Here is a 9,694-nt window from a genome sequence, read left to right on the forward strand (position 1 = left end):
TCTTAAAATGATTATATCTTGTTAACATTTTTAGTTTTGACAAAAATTAGAAATCGATAATCAGGATGCTGCCTAGTACGAATCGGTCTGTTATTCTGTACATGTATTTGGTGGTCTGAATTAGCCGCTGCTAATGATCCGGTTGTTTCCTGATTTACAAGGATAACAGACAACACGACTACACGAGTATAAAGTTAACATGCTTGCATGCATGTAACGATCTCTACGCCTTTTGCTTACTTTATTTATTCAACATATTGTATAGTCATGAGACATGTTGGTAATAGCAACATAAAATATTTACAATAATTGAAAAAATAGTTTATTCTGATAATCTGAATATATTTAACTGGATTTGACCTTTTTCGGAAAATCAGAACTACATGTATGAGGACCTTTCTAGATTTACAAGTTTATTTATTCTTTATATCGATGCGCTTTTTTAACATTTAGAATAACACAGTCAAGTGATTTTCTGTTTGGAATTGTATAACTGGCAATATTGTTCGTGAATTCATTGATAAATAATAACGTATATCGTGCATTTTATTCGTGTAACGATACATAAATGTGAAGGATGTGACGATATCAAAAATATCATATAATGCAGGAGGCTTTTTTAATGAAATATACATAAGGTATAAGACAATTATTTAGATACAACGAAATTAAAACATAGTTTGAAACTTAACGCACCTTATTGCAATTGCAAAAGATTAAAGATTAGTTTTGCGAATTCCGAGTCAGGAATTGTCATCGGTATCACTTGTTTAAGTCAGAATTTTCGTTTAGTAATTTAGTATTGTGACAAGAGTTCACCTTAAGATGAAAATTGAATTTACTTGTGCTATAATCGAAAACTTGTGTTTGTTTAAGAATCTATCATTGTTGACAATAATTGAACATTTATTTTTGGTTTCGACATACTTTACTGAGAGATACTCTGAACAATTACAAAAAAAAACGTTGTAAAGACTGACAATGGTCCTCTTAAAGGTAGGTTTATGACCTCTTCTGTCCGCGAAAGTTTTACAAAATTTCTAAATCCAATGGTTACAAAACAGCTAAAATCAAAATGCAATTATTGCATATACCTCAGGAAATATCGTTCACAGCTATACTAGTCATTGTTTTATTGTATTTTATAGAAATGCGCATTTAATAGAAAAACCAAGCAAAGATATTTCCATTGTTTTTCCAGACTATTACAAAACTATTTAAAGGTTAATTACTGTCTTGTTTTCTTAAAGTTCAACAAAAAAAAAGTATAAAACAACTGTAATGGTTCAATAAAGTCGAGCGTTACCCAAAAAGTATATTTGAATCGATCCATATCTTTTCTTAATTCTAACCAAAATCTATACTTGAAAACATGTTTTGGGAAAACAATTGGTCAAACTGCATGCAATAATCCTCTCTCGACTAAGTTTCAAATTATCAAAAACTAAGAGACAAGAGGTAATGCTGTGAATAGCCTATAAAATTTTAATATATTTGACATTAAAATGATATAAATTGAATGTCGTGCATACTGTTATTTCACAAGGAACTGAGATTGCTGACGGTAATGATAGTTTGAATACATTTTACATTTAATAGTTCTAAACTAGTGTCATACAAACGATTCTAATATGACGTACTTCTTTCGCTTTGCAAATACACTGTGATAGAATTCTCGATATATCTATACTGAGCGCAGACTCAAAGATATACATAATAAAGGCTGTTACAATATACTTCCCACGTAAATATACATGTATTTGAACCTATTTGCAGACCCTTTAACGATTTTAATGTTGTAAAATGTCCAATTAAAAACAGACAAAATAACTGTTATTCTTGTTCGGATGCATAATAAAAAGAAGTAATGCACAAGAGGTCGAAGAAATCAACAAAATAAAAAAATAAAAAAGTCTATTATTTATTTTTTTGGCACATTTAAGTTATTTCAAAACATGGCGTCAAACAAATGAAACCGCTTAAGTTGAAAGTTTTCCGTTACGTGAACCATCGAAATTCGTATGATATTGTACTAAAACTGTTTTTTGTATGTAGGTTTTGTTTTATTTTCTATTCTCTTGCATTGTTTGCATATTTAGTTAACATGGCGTCTCCTTAGTAACGAAATATCAACTTTGGATTTGACGGAAGCTTACGAGAAAATCATGTTAGTTAAAAATGGCAAATGTTGGGTTTGAGAATTAAAAGAATTAAACAGGGTTTTTTTTAGCGGTTATTCACGAAATTACCCATGCAAGCTACGGATTCATTGAGATATTTGAGCTTTATCTAACAGGGAGTAAAAAAGATCAGCCAAACACACCAAACCAACCCTTGCTTCAGTATTTTAATGACTTTGAATGATTTTAAATTTACACATGGCCTGGGCCGTGATATTTGTTAATTTTATCCCTTGATAACGCTCAGGATCAAGTTCGAATGGTACGGTCCAGGCCATGTGTAAATTTTCAACAATAAGTGGCTTCTATGCATTTTTCCTAAATGAAACGCGTGTTCTACAATTTAATAATGCCTTGAAGGGAAGGTATTGCTGCTGCTAATGCTGCTGTTATGCCGCTCGCGATTGATGAATGTATTTATGGTTATATAAAACTGTTGTTTCGCTGCTCTTATAGTGCTCACGCATTGTTTTATTTTCCTATCTATTTTATTTGAAAGAGTTGATGCTGTTGTTGTTTTTGCTGCTGTTGCTGCTCAATGGAGTATATTGTCGCTGCTAAAGAATATAATAACGGTTATGTTATAATAGTTCCTTGACGCTATTGGAGCTCAAATCCAAGCTGTTTATCACTGCTCAAGATATTGTGCTAACGTCACATTCCTTGGGTTATTTATAACAGCTTCCTGGTTATTTCTAAAGATGATTTGGAGATTATTAAAGCTACTTTCGATATTTTAAGGTGGTCGCAGTTGACCTAGAGTTTATTTCAAGCTTTAATTGATGCCAAAAATTCGTCAGTAGTTTTTACTACGAACTGTGACAGACTGAACTATGCACGTAAAAGTACGCGACGTTTTGCACGGTAAATATACTTGTTTTGCAGGTGAATATAGTTATCAAAAGTACCAGGATTATAATATATGCTTTTTTATTCAACATTTCATTCATGTACAAAACCCTACTTCAGTTCTATGGAATAAATCCTTTCATCGACTTCATACAAAGGCCATAATTGTATATTATTGGTTATTCATTATGTAGAATATGTATCAATTATGGGCTTTTGACGAGTTCATTTAAGAAAAAAATAATGGGGGCTTAAATATAACGTAATCTTACCTCGGGTTGGCCCTTTATGACAAATATTTTACCCTGAGCGATAGCGAGTTGTGAAATCCTGATTTTTTTCCAGCAACACTAGACTACGTCATAGGAAAATGTTTCAATTTCTCTTTTTTTTTTGGAAGATGAACTCGACGTTTAAATAGTAACTTATATCTTACAATATAAACATTCTGTGTACACGATACAGGTTGATTACAAAATGATTAACAATGTGATTAAAAGGATTTTTCACAAAGCTATTAGCATATAATGTGGTGTTCACTTATATATAGTTATAAAAGAACAAAAAAACAATGGTTAAATGTTTATTGCTTTTCCAAATAATATTGAATTGAAGGAATTTATAAGTATAAACAACAAATACAAATATAAATCAATTGCTTTTAAAAAGCAATTGTAAACGGTCTTTCCCCCTTTTTAACATAGAGTGATGGGGAAAGGGGGGGGGGTTGTTTGTTTGTTTCTGTAAGCGGTCTATAGTATTGTGTTACCGGAGAAGTTTAATGTTTAGTTTGGTAAGTTTTTATTTTATTCAGGTCCAGCGCGCGACTCTCGCGTAAGATTGAGGAGACATAACGTGACGCGGGTTTATAATAACGAAAAGTTAGTATATTTATTCCTTTTTAGGTGGGGACATTGAACAGACAACATGTTTAGAGAAATTGACATTTTAATCACAGTTCACGGGCAGTGCATGCTTTGGGTTTAATCGATCCGGTGTAACTTTAAAACACCTTTAATGATTATTTTCTGATAATGTACATTTTTTTTAGCACCTGTTTGTAACACAGATTGGTATTTAAATCTAGGAGCGGACATTTTATTGTAGGATTTTACTGAGATTTACGGACCTAGCAAGCGATTTTTTACGTCATTGCCATTTCTTTTCTCTAGAAAAATTCTTGAGAGGTAGCTGTGCCACGTTGTTTTTTTAATTTTTAGTATATTTATGCCCTGCTGTCTCCAAATTTTCAGGTCGATTAGACTTGTAGTTTCAGAGTGTATTTGATAACAAGCATGTGGATTTTTTTTTTCTGAAGAGATGTAAAGAACAATATAAAACAAATCCTTGTTTATTGTTTTAAATAAACTGTCATACAGATTGATTGATTGGTTGATTGATTTGCTGGTTGGTTGGTTGGTTGGTCGGTTTATTACTTAAACACAATGGATAGGGTCTCTTGGAACAACCGAAAAAAATAACAAATGAGACCTAGGACTCCGTATTAAACAAATGAAACGGCAACATAATTGATTAGTTGGTTTAATTGAATGATTGGTTGGTTGGTTGGTTCGTTGGTTGGTTGGTTGATTAAACACGTTGAAAAGAGGCAATTGAAACAACGAAAAATAAACAATGGAGATCTTGATTAAACACATGAGACAGAAACATGCATGCACTTATTGATTGATTGATTGATTGATTGATTAATTGATTGATTGATTGATTGGTTGGTTGATTAAACACGTTGGAAAGGGGCAATTGAAACAGCGAAAAAGAAACAAAAAAGATCTTGATTAAACACTGGCTAGTTAGTTGGTTGGTTGGTAGGCATTCAAACAAACAAAACTCTTCAAGGAATGCCAAAATCACATAATTTTTCCCTTTGTTAATGACCTTGACCTTTGACCTTGTGACATTTGTCAAGGTCATTGCTCCACAATGTCACTGCGAAAGACCCTATGGGTCAAGGACATTTTATTTAAGAGTTTTGCCTAATAATGGCTTTATATAAACCATCAATGGGGATTATGTCCCTTACACAATGGTAAAACCAATACAGACATTACGGAACAAAGTTGCCCCTTAAAATACCAAGCATTTTTTCACTATGTAAATTTTCTGTATCTTTAACCATTCTAAAGTTATAAGGAAATCAAAGACTAATAAAAATCTAAAATACGACCTTGACCTTCGACCTTGACCTAATTTTCATTTTTTTGTACCAAGGATCTCAAATCAAAAGACCTTAGGTCTCTATCACTTATGGTTTTCCAGTTTATAATACATTTGAAAATTTCAAAAACAAAAGGGGAAATAACTCTCATATGGAATCTATATACGGCTTCGGTCAAAATAAAACCGAAAATGATGAGGATGTAACGCGCTATTTGGAAAAACAAATTTTTCGGTTTCTTTTACGGTTGTGAAGAGTAAGCGATAACAAGAGCAACTGTGTTCGGGGAGATATCTCTTATATGGGAAATTATTCGGTTTCCCAGTGTCAGTTTCAAAAGCGCATAAAATGTTCGATATCAATTTTCATTTATCTAAGCGACATCTTGCGAAACAAAAAAACAGCGAATGAAAGAAATTTGACGGAAGAAAAAAAATTAATTATAATCAGAACAAAACCAATAGGTCTTTCAACCGAAAAAGTTGAAAGAACTTATTAGTAGATTATATGTACATCTAATATAAGGTAGGCATTACCTGTGTTTGCATTAATTATCTTTTAATTCAAAGATATTTTGATTTTAAAACGGAAATACCGTAACGTTTCCGATTTTGGTTCTGTTGTCAGGGATTTTAGTTGTGACGTTATTTAAGAGATAACGTCATATTCAATATAAACAAAGAAACGCTATCATCAGGTAACGTTTTTTTCATATCAATGAATTGATTAAAATGAAACTAGTATTATGTTCCATTCTATTTTAAACTAGACGGATACATTTATATTTTCCCAAAGTGTCATGCAAACGAGAACGGGAAAAGGAAGTACATTGTATATTTTTGCGCAGCTGCGGGAATTAAAAAAGTAAACAAAAAAGTTAACAATTTTGAGTTAATTAGTACAATGAAAATTTCGGGAAATTTTCCGGAATGTTTGTTTATTGATTTTCCTACCGTAAAAGGGGACTTCGTTTCCTTATATGATTAATCGATATTAAAAGTGATACAGTAACTGTTAATACTGTTAAGACTGTACATAATTTTTAATTGTTCAGGTGCTTTGCATTTTCTGCAACTTCTGTTATTATTTAAGGACTAACTACATGTACGAAGCCAGGTTATGTTTTAATGAATGATTTATTTCTTTTTAATGTGTTTTATTTTCATAACTGCTGCACTATACATCATTGTGTATGCTATGTATTTTAGAATTGTTTTACCATATTTATATAATTGCCTCGCAATGCTTACTATACATACTATACGGTATGAGTTGGGCTTATAAGAGACGGCATTTGGTATTTGCTAACATTTCCTACCGTTGTTATTTCATCTTTGATTGGGCTAGTTGACAAGTGGTGGACAGGTAAAGATTTCGATTGCAGAATGTCGTGATTAAGATAATTAACGGTCGAACCGGCTAATTCGAAATTAGCGTTTGCTTTTCTCCCTTTAAGCACGCGGCATTAGCAGTCATAACAACTGCTTTGCATTATGCCAGAAAACAGCGTCCAGTTATGGTGTTATATGACTTACCACCTGATGAACTAGCAAGTTAAATATCTGTGTACAGGATTATTATTATTGTTCTATCAAAATTGACTTGGAACATGTTGAAGGATATAAAGTTTCAGCTTTTGAAATAACATAAGATAACTTTTTTTTGTAAACACGTTTTATGTACAACTTTTTTATTTTCATTATTGTGGATTCATTGTATGTTCGTGGATATTTGTATGATTTAGTAGTTTTGTCAAATTCTACATACAAGCGTACGGACCGTTCGTAAATAGGTTAACTTTTGAATTATTTGTTCAACTTTTTCTGTGAAATCCACGAAAATTTGTCTCCTTTAAATAATAATGAACCTACAGTATAAAGCTATCAAAGTTAGAATTACCTTTAACTGTTCGTACTATTCAAGTTTTATCAAATCCTGTTTTTTTAATCTGGAAATAGCTGAACAGTGATACATGCACATTTATTTAATTGAATGTGTTAGTTATTGTTGAAAAAAACTTACTTAAATATATGTCAAATGCTGGAAATTTCATTGCAACTAACATCTGTCTCATATCATTTGATAAAGACTTTAAACGATCGAGGTTTGAATCTAAAAAAGAAAAGTTAGATGTTATCGTATATGTTTTAATGTCTAGTATATATGTATCTGAGGTCAGTTCTCAAGTGTCTCAACAAGTGTACGAATAAACTGCAGCAGGTCCTTCGAAATATTAATGTTTCTACCTGTGTTTTGAACCAAGTTTGCTTTTTATAAACAGTTAATATATAATAACAAGCCAATATGACGTGTCTCTTTGGCAATAATTTATTGTTTTATTACTCACGTGTATTGTCAATTTGTTCTGTGCAGTTTATGTCTTCTCCTTCCACTATGTCAAAAAATTAAAAAAATGAACAATCATATCAAATAGAATACTAGTATTCTTTTATATAGATGTCATAAAACAATGAGACGTTTAAATTAACAAACTCTGTTTGAAAACAATTATCTAAAATGTACTAGACAGAAATGACCGTGTTCGAATATTTTATGTTGAAGCAGAACTATTTTAGATGAGCCCTAAACACCGTTAATATATTACAGTTAGTAAAGGAGCAATTAGTTATCAAAGTTACCATGATTATAATTTAATACGCCAGACGCGCGTTTCGTCTACTTAAGACTCATCAGTGACGCTCAGATCAACAAAGTTATAAAGCAAAACAAAGTACAAAACTGGAATAAAATGATCCAAAATGTAAACTTTGAGTTATTTATTGGAAAGTAGAATGCTTTTGCTACATGCATATGGGCAAATATTTCGGGAAGAAGCATCATTAAGTCATACTAAGATACTGAAATCTTCACAAGTTTAGCATTTAAGTAAAATGTTAGACGGTTTCTGTCTTAACTGAAAGTGGCCACATGTGTGTTCATTTCTTAATATTAAATGAAAGTTGTATTGTATGATAGTACAAAACATATATAAAGGTTGAGGATAAACACGGATGCGACCAATTTCATTTTTGACAAAACCATCTGAAAAGTGACGTTTTTTAGCATATTTGATAGATTTTTTAAATTTAATCTTGAATCGGAGCGTTTTTAAAGAGTAAGTCAGTTAAAATCCCTCACATTACCTAAATGAATCAAGTGAAATAGACACTTAAGTTTGTAAAAAGTGTCCAAAATCTTTCGTCGGATGAACCTGAAATTTGAGGCCAAAATCGGTTCTTACCGGACCTACTTTACTTTCGTGTTATTTGAGACAAATATTCCGGTTTTATAGACTTCAATGAATTTGGACCGTTTTCAATTTTAAATAGAAATAGTAACTTGGCATATATCATTAAAGCAAATCCAGAGTAAAATCATATAGCAATTGTTTTGTTTTTATATGCCCTCATAATTTAGATAAATACAAAGATTCACATCATTTCCTTAATTTTTCATCACGCCAACGTTCACATAAAACGGGGAATCATCGGATTGATAATATAGGTATTTTTTACGGACATATACAATGTACCGTCGAAATATCAGACAAATGAAATTCAACTATTAGTGTGTGTAGTTAACAAGCGCATGATTTCTCTGTTGATAATTTGGGGATGTTGTTCAGTACGTAGGTGTAATTTTCCTCCCTATTGCTATACTTCGTATTATTTGAAACAAATGTTTCAGTTTGTAATTACTTTTAAAATTCACTGTAGAACTATCTTAAAGTTTTTCTATATTCACTCATAATTTAGATAAATACAAAAATAGCTATCGACCAGATGTGTAAAAGACAAAGATACACAATGACAAATACAGTTGATGTTTTGATCGTAATCTGTGATACATATACATTATTTCCATTATATTTCATATTTTCATGATTTATGAATTTCGAACAGCGATAAAAGAGGGACGAAAGACACCAAAGGGACAGTCAAACTCGTAAATCTAAAACAAACTGACAACGCCATGGCTAAAAATTAAAAAGACAAACAGAAAAACAATAGTACACATGACACAACATAGAAAACTAAAGAATAAACAACACGAACCCCACCAAAAACTAGGGGTGATCTCAGGTGCTCCGGAAGGATAAGCAGATCCTGCTCCACATGCGGCACCCGTCGTGTTGCTTATGTGATTACAAATCCGGTAAATAGTCTAATTCGGTAGGTCAAATTCATGAAAGGGAAGGGGATTGTAGTTACGACGTAAGGAACATATCCGATATCATTTGTGAAACGGTTATTCCATAACGGTCAACCAACTCGTGATGGCGTCCGTAAAATTTACGAAGGGATGATTTCAACTTCACCATTTGGGATTCTTGGTTTAATAGCTTCCTTGTGAGCAGTAACCCTCTATCAAGAAAATCATGATAGGAAATGCAAGCACGGGAATATCGTATCAATTGGGAGATATATACCCCGTATGCAGGTGCTGCTGGAATGTTGCTACTTAGAAATGGAAAGTTCACAATTGGAAA

This window comes from Mytilus trossulus, chromosome 14 (genome assembly GCF_036588685.1).
Source record: "Mytilus trossulus isolate FHL-02 chromosome 14, PNRI_Mtr1.1.1.hap1, whole genome shotgun sequence".
Taxonomy (NCBI): Eukaryota; Metazoa; Mollusca; class Bivalvia; order Mytilida; family Mytilidae; genus Mytilus; species Mytilus trossulus.